The 16,000-nt window shown below is 28.6% G+C and overlaps 1 long non-coding RNA gene across 1 annotated transcript; it reads left to right on the plus strand.

Moving 5' to 3' along the window:
• The first annotated feature begins 6,072 nt into the window (after window positions 1-6,072).
• On the plus strand, window positions 6,073-6,886 carry LOC120068088. Its single transcript, XR_005479082.1, has 2 exons — window positions 6,073-6,206; window positions 6,496-6,886. It is a non-coding gene; the product is annotated as an uncharacterized LOC120068088 (long non-coding RNA).
• The last annotated feature ends 9,114 nt before the right edge of the window (window positions 6,887-16,000 follow it).

Below are 16,000 nucleotides of genomic sequence, written 5' to 3' on the forward strand. Positions count from 1 at the left end.
TAAAAAAACATCCTCAAGTATCTAAGGAGAACAAGGGACTATATGCTTGTGTATGAACCTAAGGATTTGATCCTTATCGGATACACTGATTCTGATTTCCAGACTGACCTGGATTCAAGGAAATCCACTTCAGGATCAGTTTTCACTTTCAATGGAGGAGCTATAGTTTGGAAAAGTATTAAGAGAAGTTGTATTGTTGACTCCACGATAGAAGCAGAATACGTAGCCACGTGTGAAGTTGCTAAAAAAGCAATATGGCTATGAAAATTCTTAACTGACTTGGAAGTAGTTCCTGATATGCTGTTGCTAACTCAAAAGAACCAAGGAGTCATAAACGTGGAAAACATGTTGAAAGAAAGTACCATCTCATCATAGAGATAGTACATCGAGGAGACGTGTCACGAAGATAGTCTCTGAAGACAACCTTGTTGATCCATTTATGAAGGCTCTTTCGGCTAAAGTGTTCGAGGACCACCTGGTTGGACTAGGACTCCGAGCAATATAATCTAGGGTAAGTGGGAGAATATCTATGGTATTAGAGATGCCCTAGTTTATTGTATTTTGCTTTATGTTTCTCAACATTGTATTGTATATATTTATTCTCATTGGAGTTTTAGTCCAAGTGGGAGATTGTTGGGAATGTCCTAGAACTCGTAGTTCGTAAATTTTGTGTTAAACATTCTATCTATCAATAAAATATTATTGGGTATCTTATTCAATAAAGTTATTGATTTTGCATTCTATTATGAAAATCTAATAAACATATCCATGACTATAGTATGAATGCTTTAACTTTATGTGGTGACATAAACAGAATCAAGATAATAGTATCTAAATGGTTTATAAGTATATGGATGAAATTAGGTATCTCATTCTGGTAACACTATTGGATGCGACCCATTTTGTATAGGTAATACAAATGATGTGATCTACAGATTATTCATGTAGAGACATGTGAGTGGGGGCATCCTATGCAATGAGTTTGCATATAGACTGGACCACGAAATAGTTACTTTTCTTTATAACGACCGTTTACTGTTAAAATTGACTATTTCATACTAAAGTAACCTAGGATAACTCGATTTTAATCCTGAACTAGCTATGAATTCCTGTTTATTCAACATTATCCTTTGATCTGCATGAGTGAGAGTAGTTCAATAACATAGCTTAATAAACCTTCCATTTTGGGGATAAGACCAGATGGATAGTTGGGGACATAGCCTTGCAAGATGGAATTCACTCTTACCTATTTTAGGGTTAGCAGATAGGTTGTTCTCTTAAATGGTAATTCCAGGTCTTGAACAATCGGGATCCCGCCTTCTCATGATAAAGAGGGACATGATTCATAAGTAGTAATATGAATCAAATTGTTCATTAGAGGGTCAGTGGGAACTTAAGGAACAAGATATACTTATAGGGGTAAAACGGTAATTTTGACCCAATTGTAATTACGAACGACCTGTGAAGGATCGACTTACTGATTATGGTTTACATGGACAGAAATATATCTACAGTGAGAAGAGTGCAACTATCGAGTTATAATGATGTGTCTTGATAGTTAACGAATAGTAATTAATTTGATTAAAGAGTTTAACGAATTAATTACAGATCGTTGGAGCTCATGATTTGTAGGTCCATTAGGTCCCTCTACTAGTTTTTAAATTGGAATAACAAATTGAGTATTGATATATGAAATTAGGGTTATGAATTTGAAATGTTCAAATTCAATTTTAGGGTTTTCGATTGATTGTATATGATACAATTAAAAACGTTTCATTTAATTGAAATTAAATGAAATTGGAAAATCAATTAGTATTTAAATTATGATTTAAATATAAAATTGTTTTATTGGTGAAATTGAAATTTATTAATTTAATATTAAAATATTAAATTAATATTATTTTGATTAAAATTAATTTTATTTAAATTAATTAATTTTATAAAACTAATTTAAATAATAAAATAAAATGATTTTTGAAATCATTTTTTAAGTTAATGGATTTTTCCATTTTTTTTTGGAAAAACCCACTAACCACATTTTGATGGATTATCACCAAAATCCAATTGAATCTTGTGATGATCACCAAGTTGGTGGTGCCCTCTATGCAATCTATTGGTTTGTATGAATTCTATCTATATATAGAAGCTCCATGCATAAAGATCATTAAGCAATCTTAGTTTTACTTGCTGAAGTGAAAACCTGAAAACCCTACTCATCCCTCACTTGTTCATCCTCAATTTAACTTGATTTAAGTGTTTCTACTACACGTTCCTACTTGAGCATAGTGGAGAAGATCTTGGTGGTGGTCTTCTTGAAGATTCAAGCTCTATCTTGGTGGATTTCTACTAAATTTGTGGAATAGATCTTCAAAGGTAATATGTGTTTCAAACCCACTTATGAATGCCATATGAACAACATGCTTAAAACTCAAATTAAATCTAGTTTAAGTGCTTATTGATTTTGTTCTTCCGTTGCATGTTATATTTCTCCTTTAAATTAAACGCCACCTAGCATACTTATCTTCCACTTGACATCTCTAAGACTGCCACCTGGCTTACTTACCAGTTACTTAGGCTGAACTCCTCAGCTTAACTTCATCGCATAGCATGGCGGCCATTTAAGCCTTTTTCCTGTCAGCACATCTTTTATTCATCGTCTTATCCTCTGAGCGATACCTTCAACATATGATCCTCTGTCACCTTGTTTGTTAGCTTAGCCTCAACATTGGCATACAAGGTTGGTCGCATACTTCCTTCATACCCCTTTGTTGTGCTTAACCATAATGTCCCCTTCTTGGACCTCTGGCCGCATAGTTTAACAGAACTGACCGCATGGCATCTCATAGCTCCAACACTGGAATCCTATACTTTCTCCAAGTGTTAACTTCCTTCTACTTCATCTGAGAACACAACATACCGTACTTAGCATAATTTCTTGCTCTTTTTCACAGCTTTCTATTGTTTAACTTTTATGTGTCAACTACCTTACAACCTGAGCGCATACACTCGTGTTAGTTAGAAAATTTCCTTCTTTTAACAGTTCAAACGCATCATTCATTAAACATACTTAGTTTACTTTTACATTATTCTTAATACACATCTTTAACACATAATTAAGAGAACTTAAACTTAATTAATTAGTAAAACAAGTTCAGGGGTTTACAATTTGCCTTCACCTTAAAGAAATTTCGTCCTTGAAATTTGCTCTAGACTTCTCACGTGAATAGGTGTGAATATTTGTTTTTCATCTGATCTTTAGCTTCCTATATAGCTTCTTCAACTTCATGATTCCTCCATAAGACTTTTACTGGCGGTATAGTCTTGTTTCTCAACACCTGCTCTTTCTTGTCTAAAATCTAAACTGGTTCCTTCTCATAAAATAAATTCTCCTTCAATTGCACTAGCTATTCTTGGATAATATGATTAGGGTCAGATACATATTTGCTTAACATAGATACATGAAAAACATTGTGCATCTTAGATAACTCAGTAGGTAATGCTAACCTGTAAACTACTGGCCCTACACGTTCAATTATCTCGTAAGGTCCTATATATTTGGGACTCAACTTACCTTTCCTACCAAACTTGAGTATCCTTTTCCATGGAGATAACTTTAGGAATACCCAATCCCTAATCTCAAATTCTAACTCCCTTCTTCTCTTATCTACATAGCTCTTCTGTCTATTACGAGTTATCTTCAGATTTTCTCTTATTAATTTAACATTTTATGTGATGTCGTCTGAACTAGCTTTGGTCCTATCAATTGTCATTCATCGTCCTCATTCCAACACGTTGGAGTTTTACAAGGTCTTCCATATAAAGCCTCATACGATGCCATACCAATGCTAGACTAGTAACTACTTGAAATTTCAAAATTATTTCATTTTTATCTCTAAAATTTTAAATTGTGTGTATCGATAATTGAACTTTAAGTGTACTGACATCTTAATGTGAACTTGATTTCAAATCATTTAGATTAGAGCAAAACATACAAAGTAAGTGGATATTAGATGAAAAAATTAAACAATATAGCAAGTACCAAATAATTGTTTTTTTTTTTAAGTTGAAGGACAAAATAAAAAAAAAATAAAAGTTTAAAGACTAAATGAACTAACTTAAAAGTTCAACGAATAAAATAGGTATTTTGGATGTTTAGGACTAGAATAAACTTGCTATTAAATATATTACAAGGATCAATATAACTGTAGCTTTTAAAAACTTATTTTTGTTTTTAAAATTTGTCTAAAAATTCAACAATTGTACTTAAAATATGCAAATCATTGTAAGAAATGAGGAGGAAATAGACTTAATTTCAAAAACTAAAAACTAAAAATGAAATGGTTACTACATGTGCCCTAATATTTTTTGAATGATACTTTTTTCTTTCTTTTTTTGAGTTCAAATACAAATAGAGTAAGAAAAATTTAAATCTCTAACATATTTGTTAAATATATATTTTTTAATTTTAATATCGTTGATTTATGCTGAAGTTGACATTTGACGAAGGACGAAAAAACTACTATTATCAGAAATGTTCTATTTGTCTTCGGATTCTCATTAAAAAAAACAATAAAAATATAGGGAAAAAAAACTAAATGCTCCAAGGATAAATTCTTATAGGGATTAAAGTAACACAAATTATTCTTACTTAATTTTTGACATATTTATACAGTTTTGAAAATAATAATCTGATCATTAGAATATTCTCTATGCTCTAAAATAAATAAATAAATAAAAGGGTAGAATATTCTCTAGTCTCTTAATTTCTCATCACAGACATATGGAGAGTCTGGCTCTTCTGAAGAACTCTCTCTCTTTTTTTTCTGATTTTTTTTTTAAAATTAATTTTGTTAGCCTTTACATTAATTATTCTCACTACAAAAGTATATATTATTCCCAATATTTTAAAATTATATTAAATGTAGTCCCAGGCTACTTTGGTTTGGTTTATTTCCCTACCATTAGATTATATTACTTATTTTATTTAAAACAACAACAAACAAATATCTTTTAAGCCCGTTTAATAATTATTTTATTTTTTATTTTATGTTTAAAAAAATTGTAAAATTGTGCTTATGCAAAATTTAACACTATATTTTTTAATCTTCGAAATTCAACTTGACATGTTTAAAAAATAGATAATATAGAGAAAGAAAATAAAATGGTAGAACATGAAAGTAACGATTGTAAACATAATTTTTAAAAATAAAATCGTTAACAAATAAAGTCTTAATATTGAACTAAGGATGATTCTTCTTCTTTTTTTTTTTCCAAATTACTTCTTGTAGCAAAATCCACGTTTCATTTCTCTCTCATAATTTTTCTCTTGATCCCTTAGCTCATCAACTCGCTTTCATTTCGATTGTTGATTATTTATTTTTCTCTAATTTCTAGACCTTTTATTATCTAGCACACGCATGTTTATATATGTTAAAATTTGTCTTTTTTTTCTTTTTTGTTCACAAGACAACAAAAGCATTAATATTACTTAAACCTACTTAATCCATCTTAATCAAAAATATTACTTTGGATATTAGTTTTGAGTAGATCATTAAATAACTGATTACTTAGCTAGATGATAAAATAACATAATTATCATAATTGAAAGTCACTATGGTTACTCTTCATAATTAATTTTCTTTGTCATTTAGTTAGCTACTTTTTGTTTATTTAATTTTGGTTAAATTACTCTACTTCAATTATACTCTCAAACTTAAAAAAGGTTGATTTAAAACAAATTTCAAACTTCAAGAATATTTTTAGTAAATTTAACCATTAATTTATATGTAGTCAAACTATTAGCTTTACACCTTTCTAAAATTATATGATAATCTTTTTGTTGTACCATATTATAATTATATTAATAATCTTTGGTCGAATTTTCAGAATTTATAACCTATGTAATAGAGAAAGATTAAAGATTTTTTTTTTAACAGAATACTAGATAAGTGAGATCAAGGGTGCATCAAAACATTTCAACTAGGTTGACGCTTCTTTAACTTCTTCATCCTCATCATACCCCAGATCTAGAAGAGATGCATTCCATAAAAAAAAAACGTTCATACAAAGAAAGCTAGAGAACAACTCACAACAAAAGAGAAAACAAAAAGATTAGAATAAAGTCTTCCAATTGAGTGCGATAAAAATAAATTATATTTAGAACTCCAGAAAACAGCTAGAGAGATCGACGTTTGTCCCACACTTAGGTATGTGTATTTCGATGTCTTGAAACGTTCTTTTGTTTCTTTCAAGCCATATATAATACATAGCGGGCATGATAAGGTTAAGAGAATTTTCTACGAATAGTCCCAATGAAACAAAAAAATGGAATCTCCCCTAAAATTTAAGTATTTTGACTTTCTCCTTGTGACCAACTCTTGCTCCTCTCTCTTCTTGAAGCCTATTACTCAATGTTGTCTTCTTCCTCTGAGCCCCCTCCCCCCATTGTTTTTGGTTCTCCAATTTTCACAGTTTATTTGTGTGTGCAAAATGAAGAGAGAAGGAGACAAAGAGAATCAAACGATGAACAGGGATTGAGGAGGGAGAATGGCCGAGGATTGAGGAACAAGGTCCAATTTCTCCAACCTACCAAGCGAGCATAGAGAAACTGCAGCTCCGATTTCTTTAGCTTCATCAAACGGCCGTTCTGGCAGGTGGAAGACGAAGAAGAAGAAACGTTTGGGAGGAGGAGCATGGCACGAGCGTCAATGAAGAAGAACAATCGAGTGTGGTTCATTGGTATTTTGGTAATTTCATAAGGAGATGGTGTAGCTAAAGACCAAAAGAATTATGTTTTCTAAATATTGGTCTAATTTTATTTGGACGTTGCATTTTGGGTTATTCATATAAATTTTTTAAAGGTTAATGAATTTAATAAGTTTCATAACATTTTTTGAAATAAAAAAATATTTCAATATTAGTATAGTTCAACTGACATAAAATATAATATGTATCTCGATAAAAAATTTCAAAGTTTAAATCTTTTACTTAAAAAGTTGATGGTAAATTTTTAATTATTTGTCTATTCAATATATATAGTTTTTGAAATATCTCAATAAAGAGAGAGAAAAAGAAAAGCCAAAGATACCAAATAATTAAAAAAGAAAACAAAAGAAAGGCAAATGGAAAGAACCCTAAAGTAGAAAGATAGAAAAGCTTACAATTATTTTTAAAAAGATAAAAGAATAATAAATAAATAAATAAGAGTACTATAAACGCTCGTCCATATATATTGGAGGCATGGGGTGGGTGGGTTGGACAATAATATTACATAATATTTTATTATCAAAATAAACTTATTTTACTTACTACAAAAGGCCATTGCTACGCTTATTGGAATCTAACTTAATACTTTAATTCAATCAATTGACACAATTCATCAAATTTCTAAATAGAATATATTTAATTAGCATAAAATTTCTGTAAAAAAAAAACACAATCCAACTAATACTAAAAATAATATAAATTTATTAACAAAATTTATGCCATCAACGTGGAAGTTAAAAATTCAAATTTTCCAATCTACCATTAACTAAATAAAAGACAAATAATTATTTTGTAAATAGTAAAAACAATATGGATGAGAATATAATAATCAAAATTATATAAAGCAATTGATAATTTGACCATCTATTTAAGTATTTTTTTTTTCTTTAAGATTGCCAGAATGATTTATATCTTTACTAACCCATCTTTATAGTCCCTTTAAATTTTGAAAAATTAGAGTGGCGAAAAAAAAAATATACTTATAAATGTATCAATTTACAATTATTTCTATCTAATTATTTGATATTTCATTTATATAATCTATCAATAATTACTGATAGACCAATGATACATGACTATCGATATTTTACTATTATTTGTATTATTAAATTTGTTGTCGATGATATTAAGATACCACTAATTTGTAGAACATGAAATAATCCTAGATAAAAAACAAAAGTTAAAGTTCATTAATTTAGTTTTTTTATTCATAATGCAAATAACAGTAAAAAAAAAAAAAGAAAAAGAAGAACATGTGTACTCACGATATTCATATATCCTTTTATATTTTATTGATATGATATATCAACAACGAATATATATAGACGAAAATAAATTTTTTGACTATTAATGATAAACTCACATCTAGACTCCAATTTATGACATATTTATCCTTAATATATGCATATCACTAAAAACCTTTAATGGACATTTTTAAAATTGTGGTAACGTTTACAAATATTTTATAACTTTGTGCTAAATTTATTATTATTTCAGTTAAATATAGTTATATATATTTAATTGCTCCTTAAATTTTCGTACAAATTATAATAAAATTATTAGAGGATATTTTCCAATTTTTTGATAGCGACCATTTTGATATTCCCTGGTGGTATAGTTTTGAGCCGTTCGATCTCATCGATTGCGTGAAAATATAAATAATAAATTTTAGAAAAAAGAAGAAAGAAAAACATAAAAATAAGGTGGGTGGTGGAGGTGGCGGCAACTAGTGGGTGGGGTCCACTTCACAGCTGTTGCTCTTTTGTCGTGTACTCGACTTCCCCTTAGATAGCGACGCGCGTCCATGTGGTCCCCACTTTTTTGAAAAAAATAAGTAAATAAAATTAAATATTATCAAAACGAAATAAAAAAATAATAATGAAAAAAGGAAATTTGGACAAGAGAGATAGAGTAGTCAAAGTCAGGGAGTGGGACCCACGTCAGCCATGAGCTATCGTTTTCTTTGTTTCATCGGCTGCTCAATTTTTTTTTTCCTTTTACTTTTTTCTTTTTCTTTAATGAATTAACGTTCAAAAGTCAATACATTTGGTTAACTAAATCAATGGGTCGTTTGTGATTACTTTTGAAATTCTAAAAAGTTATTTCAAAAGAATCTTAATCGCCTAATTTGTTTAGTAAAATAATTTATTTATTAATTATTTAGAATTACTTTTAAAATTATTCTAATCTGAAGAAGTTATTTGATGAATTTTTTAGATTTTAGATTTCCTAATAATTTGGTATCTTTTCTTACCCATCTCAAATTTTTATTTCATTAATTTAATTCTCATATTTATTCAAAATTTTAATTGGTTCAAATTCTTATAATAATTTTTTTTAAAAAAAAAATCATAATTTTTTGAATTAAACAAAAATGATTGCAATTCAAATCATATATATTTTCAATAATTACATAACTAAATTACATAGTATGGTATTAAATTACCAAACATCTTAACTATTTTTTTAATTTAAAATTAAAATTTACCAAATACTCTTTTACTTCTATCGACAAATGATTTTTTATAGAAACACACATGTCGACAATTATTTTAAAAATACAACCATCTTAAACGATGTCTAAATCATGCTATGTTCTTCATACTGCTGTTTTCTTTTGTTAATTTTAAACAATAGTTAAACAAATAGATTATGGGAGTAAATTATACTTAGCTTTATTGAATTAAATCATTGCTTTTTTTTTAATAAAACAAAAAATATAACTTAAAATATTGAATTTCATTCTATTTTAAATATTTAATTTTAATTTATGTTTTTCCATAAATCTTAAAGTATAACTAATATTGTTGATATATTTTTCATAAAATTAAAAAAAAATAGTTTCTCTTAGCATTTAGTGTATAAATTTTGAGAATATATGATTTTTATTGCATGAAAAATAATATAATTATTTAACTAAAGAATTATTGAAAGTAGAATGAATAAATATAAGATTTATGATGAATACATGAGATAAATTTGGATACTTGAAAGAAAGTACAAACATGCAAAAAGTACAAGATCAAAACCAGGTAAAAATATGTCAGTATAATTATATATTAAAAGTTCTAAGAATTCAAAATTCAATAAATATTTTAGAGGTATTTAATGATTTGGTTTCCTTTTTGTTCAAAGTGGTCTGAAAATCAAAGATAGGAATTGAGTGAAAGAACTGTTCTGACATTAAAAGAAGCAAAGGGAACTGGTTAAGATAAGTTTGGTTCTCTGTGCCTTTTGCATCTGTTTTTTTTTGGATTTTCTATGCAACACATTTGTTATGGATAAAGCTTCTCTAATATATTTTAGATGAAAATTTTAATCAATTTTCAATTAAATTATAAGTCAAGATTTATAGATTTAATTTTTCAAATGTTTAATAACTTAAATTATAAGTTTGTGAATTATATATATAATATATATAATGAAAATTCAAAGAAAAATATTAGACAAAATTAAAAGGAGAAAAAAAAAATAGAGTGAAATTGTAATTTGATCTGTTGAAAAGGTGATTAAGAAGTGGGGGAAGATTTAGTAATAGTAAATCATTAATGGGGTTTTATGGGAAAAGGAAAAAGGAAGGGGGACAATACAGCAACAAAATTATGATGTTGTGACTTTGTGACGTGGAGAACAATCGAATTCTAGATGACACATATTTGGGCTTTATGGGCTAGGCTTTCGTCCACATAAGGAAACAAACAACTGAAACTTCTTTTGGGCTTTCTGCACTAATAACCTATAAATTATATTTCAATTATGTTCAACTTTTTCATTATTTTTAAAAATGTCTAAGTTACTTTAAAATTACAAAAAAGATTGAGTCCAATTACCATTTAATCTCCGGCCATCAATTATTTACATGTTTTTTTTTTTTTTTTTTTTTTTTAAATAAGAAAGATAAATGAGTTTTAAATGAAGCGCCTTTTTTTAGGAAAGAAATATTTCTTGAACACTAACTCAAAACCAAATGATTTTTTTTTCTTTCTCCTCTCTTTCTCTTGGTGAGTGTCGCTAGACCCATGGAGATCTGACACCCTTCAGTCAGATCCATGGAGATCTGGTGTCCCCTAATCCAGATCCGTGATATCTGACGCCTTAATCTCAATTCGACACCCTCTTTGATATGTACTCAAATCTATTTTTTAGAGTATCAATATTTATGATAGAATCTAGGTTTAAAATTGTGAAGGTGGGATTTCGACATATATGCTTTATAATGGATGGTTTATTTTGAGAATGGTGTATTCGTATATGATATATACTGTGATATATAGTATGTATTTTTAATAATATGATATTTTTGCAAACTTATTAGTATGTAAAATATGATATGTAGAGTGAGTTATTTAAAATAATATCCATATATTGTACTGTCATATGGATAAAACTTTTGAATGGTACAACCATTTATTTGGGTACATTTCAAATATATTTACCAGTATATTTTACATATTGGTTAGGATACTTATAAACATCTAATAAAATGTTCAAAAGTATATTTAAAAATAACCATGAATCTGCCAAAAAAATCAACAACTTACCATGAAACCAACTACATTTGAGTCCATATCAAATATATTTACCAATATATTTTATATATTAGTTAGAATATTTGCAAACATATAATACAATGTTCATAGGTATATATAAAAATAACTATTAATCCGCCAGAAAAACAAACTTCTTACCGTCAAACCAACTACATTTGAGTTCATATCAAATATAGGGGCAATTGCAACTTTAATAAAAACAAAAAAATTAAAAATTGGGTGCATGTCCCTAGGTTTTACTTTTTTGTAAACATGTCAAAAAACTTCTCTCCAAAAACTTGATTGCTATCTAATTTTTATGTGATTGTTATGTGATTGCTATCTAATTTCTATGTAATTGGTATGTGATTGCCACACCTGCAATTATAAAAAAGTTGAAGTTATGACTTTGGTTTTTTAAAACGTATTTGTCATACAATGCAATTTTCCTCAAATATATTTACCAGTATATTTTACATATTAGTTTGAATATTTGCAAACATATATACAATGTTCAAATGTATATATAAAAATAATTATAAATCCGCCAGAAAAATCAATAATTTATTGTGAAACCAACTACATTTGAGTCCATATCTATATTTACCATTGTATTTCATATATTTGTTAGAACATTGCAAATATCTAATATATATTCCAAGGTACATTTAAAAATAACAATGAATCCACCAATAAAACTAGTTGCTTGATACGTTAAATGCGTTAAATGAAAAATAAAATTATACTAAATGCATTTTCACTCTCCAATTGAAAATGAAAATAAATCTCAACTAATTAATAGTATATAATAAATGTATTTTCTCTCTCCAACATTAAAAATGCTTCATAAATATGGAAAAATATATAATAAATGCATTTTCTATTTCCAGTCGCCCACCACAAGTGGTACTTATGTCCAAAAATGACATTAAATCCCTTATAAAAAAATATCTAAATATTTAAACATTTATGAAAATAAGTTTTCAAAATGGATTGAATCTCTAATAATCTCAATAATTTACGAAGCACAGACACAGATATAGATACGAGATACGGATACAATAGAATACGACGATACATCAATTTCTAAAAAATTAAGATATTAATACGTTGAAAATATGTTTTTTTCCCTTAAATCTAGGATATAGATACATTTGACATAAAGATACTAAATGTAATCAACTAAATCCTCAAGAAATCATAACATATTAAGTTAATGACATAGTACAAAATGCAATACAAATACTGAATACAATACACAAAGCAACATCAGAGATATTGAAGTACAATAGTCAATAGAATGGAATAGAAAATGGACTTGGATTTAATCAAAGAAGAAAACGAAGATTAGATGGAGAAGTTTGAAGATAAACAAAGAACTTCATTGAATTGTTGAAGATATTCAAATAGGTTATATTTTGCGTGACTTTGTGGGGACTAAAACATGAAGATGAAGATTAGATGATTCTAGCATTTGATATTTTATTATGTTTTTCCCTTTTAGTTTTGGATTGGGGAAGTAAGCATTTTCAATAGGCTGCTTTTTAGTTTGCAGTTGGGAAAGATGTGGTGATCATCTTTTTTCTTTAGAAAAAGGTCAATGTAAAAATAGATATGCTAAAACGCATATCAGATATGTATTTAGAAAGTATCTGGAAGTATCACTATCTGATACGTATATGATACGGATTCATTGCCTCACATAAAGTATATGTGCTTCATAACTAATAACCTATTTGAATAGGCTCAATTACATAAAAGGCCTAAACTCACCACTTATTTTTTTTTCTTTCTAAATAGCCCAATAGGCTAAAAAAAATTTCGTAAAAAAAAAAGCCCAAATCTTTTAAAGAAACTCTGATCTTATTCTAACAATTTTTCTATTGGGTTTTATGTCCTAAAACTCATGGTTTGTAAACAATAAACTCATTCTATAAATCCATAAAGTTGTTATTGAATTTTGATTCAATAAAATTGTATTGAATATATGAATTGCTTATTTCGTTTTAGAAATAAATCTAATAAACTAAAAGATCCATGACTATTACATGAGTAGTTGAACTTTATGTGGAGACATATGAGTGGATCAGGTTCAAGTAAATAGTCTAAATGATTTATAATATACGAATAAGGTTGGGTGCCTTATTGGTAACACTATCGGATGCGACCCACTCTATAGTTGTTATAAGGAGTTGTAAAGTGCTACAGATGAAGTGATCCTGATTCGTACATGTAGTGACATGAGGAGTGGGGGCGTCTTGTGCAATGAGTTTGCGCAAGATTGGACCAAGAAATAAGTCACTCTTACTTTATAATGTTGTTTATTGTTTAAGACTAACTATTTCAAAACGATGACTTAGGTAACTTTACCTTAATCTTGAGCTAACTATGAACTTCTGTTTATTCGGGATTATCCTTAGATTTGCATAGGTGAGGGTTGGCTCAATAGCACCAGCTCAATAGTCTCCCATTTCAGGGGTAAGACTGGGTAGATAGTTGGGGACATAGGGTGCAAGATGAAATTCACTCCTACCCACTTTCAAGGATAATAGAGAGGTTGATCCCTTAAGTGCTGACTTTAGGTCTTGAACAATGGGCTCCACCCTCTCATTGGCCCGAAAAGGACTCGGTTTGATGATCGGATCACAAACTAATTATTCATTAGAGGATCAATGAGACTTAAGGAACAAGAGGTAATCTCGAGGGTAAAACAACTTTTTGACCCAACTGTTATTACGAACAACTTGTGAAGGGTTAACTTACTAATCATGGTTATATTGAGTGGACATAATATATCTACAGTGGAAGTACAACTACAGGCTTTAGTGGAGTGACCCGGTAGTTAACGAATGAGGATTAATTTGGTGTAAAGAGTTTAGCCAATTAATCTCAGATTGTTGGAGCCCATGATCTATAGGTACATTAGGTCCCCCTACTAGCTTACAAACGGATAAGCCTTAGAATAACATGATAAATTAATTTGAATCGTTCAAATACAAATTAAGAAATTAATAATTATATGTGATATAATTACACGTTTAATTTTGGAATTAAACGAAATTGGAGAATTGGTTAATATTTAAATATGATTTAAATATTAAATCCATGAATAGGGTTTCATGGTGGTGGAATTAGTGTTGAATTAATTTAATATTTGTATTAATTTTTGTAAAATTAAATTTTAGTTTTAGTTTAAAGATTAAAAACTGAAATTGAACTTTAATTTTGTAGATAGTTTCAAAATTAAATGGAAAATGAAGAAAATGAGAAAATCTCAAAGTGGGATTTTCCCACTTCTTCAACCTAGTAGCTCATTCATGGTTCCACTAATTTTACAGCTCAAATTCTCAAGCTTGATTTGGAATTTAGACATAAGGTTTGTTGCTTGAAAGTCAACAATATAAAAACTTCAGTTATGAGTGGAAATTAGGCATGCAAGTAGTTGAATTTTTCTAAAAAAAAATGTTTGAAGAAGTGTTCTTCACACTGCTGAAAAACTAGTTCTTCACCTCCATTTTCCCTAATTCAAGCTTGTTTTGAGTCCCACAACTCAATCTAATGCTCCAAGAGAATAGTAGAGAAGACCTAGTGGTCGTTAACAACCAAAGAAAAAGGAGATTGTAGCTGAAGATTGTGATTCAAGAGGTACTTCAAAGGTTGGTGTTGAAACTCTCCTTTTAGTTTATGAGCATGCTGAATTTGAAGCAAAAATTAATGAATTAGAATGCTTAATGATCCTATTTTTCTTCTGCTGCTTGTTTATGTATTCCAACATTTTCTTAAAAAAAAAGAGAAAAGGAAAATACGAAAAGACGCTTATGAAAATCGTGCAAGTGGGTTTCTTCCAAAATGGTTTAGTTTCAAATCAAACACAAAAAAGAACTTTCCCTAGATTATAACCATGTATAATGCAATTCCTTTTTATAACCTATAGATTTACTATGAATCATATTCATGTTAAATTTTAACCTACAGTTTTTATACAAATCTTATTTATATAAATAATATTTGAATCTCATTCATATTTCTCTCTCACATATTATATACTTTTAATATAAATTATATTTATAATTAACTATATATTATAATGTATCAATATACATTATACATGATATCAATCATATTAATATAATTAGTTACTTAAATTCCAATAAATAATTTGAATAATTCAAATCATTCCAAAAACAGTTATTCCTTCTTTTTATCCTTAATGAGCTAACAAGGGGACCTTATGGACCTACAAATTAGAAGCTCAAATCATACGAGATTAATGAATTAAACTCTTTAGTTAGTTTAATCAACATTCATTAACTGTTGGTCACTCCATTAAAGATCGACAGCTGCACTCTTCGCATTGTAGACATGTTTCTGTGGCCACAAACATAGCCAATCAATAGTAAGTTGGCTCTTCACAAATTGCTCATAACTACAACTAGAAAAAATTACCGTTTTTACCCTTGTAGTTACACCTAACTTCTTAAATGTCACTAATTCCTCTAATGAACAACTAGTCTATAGTCCAACTATAAACTAACCCTTTTCGGGAAAATGAGAGAGTGAGACCTCATTGTTCAAGACCTGAAATTAGCTATTAAGGGAGTAATTTATCTACTTTCTTTAACTACGAAAAGAAGTGAATTTCATCTTATGTAGCTATGTTCCCAGTTCCCTACTTGGATAAATCCCCAAAATGGTAGGCATATTGA

The sequence above is a fragment of the Benincasa hispida genome, chromosome 12, assembly GCF_009727055.1.
Source record: "Benincasa hispida cultivar B227 chromosome 12, ASM972705v1, whole genome shotgun sequence".
Classification (NCBI taxonomy): Eukaryota; Viridiplantae; Streptophyta; class Magnoliopsida; order Cucurbitales; family Cucurbitaceae; genus Benincasa; species Benincasa hispida.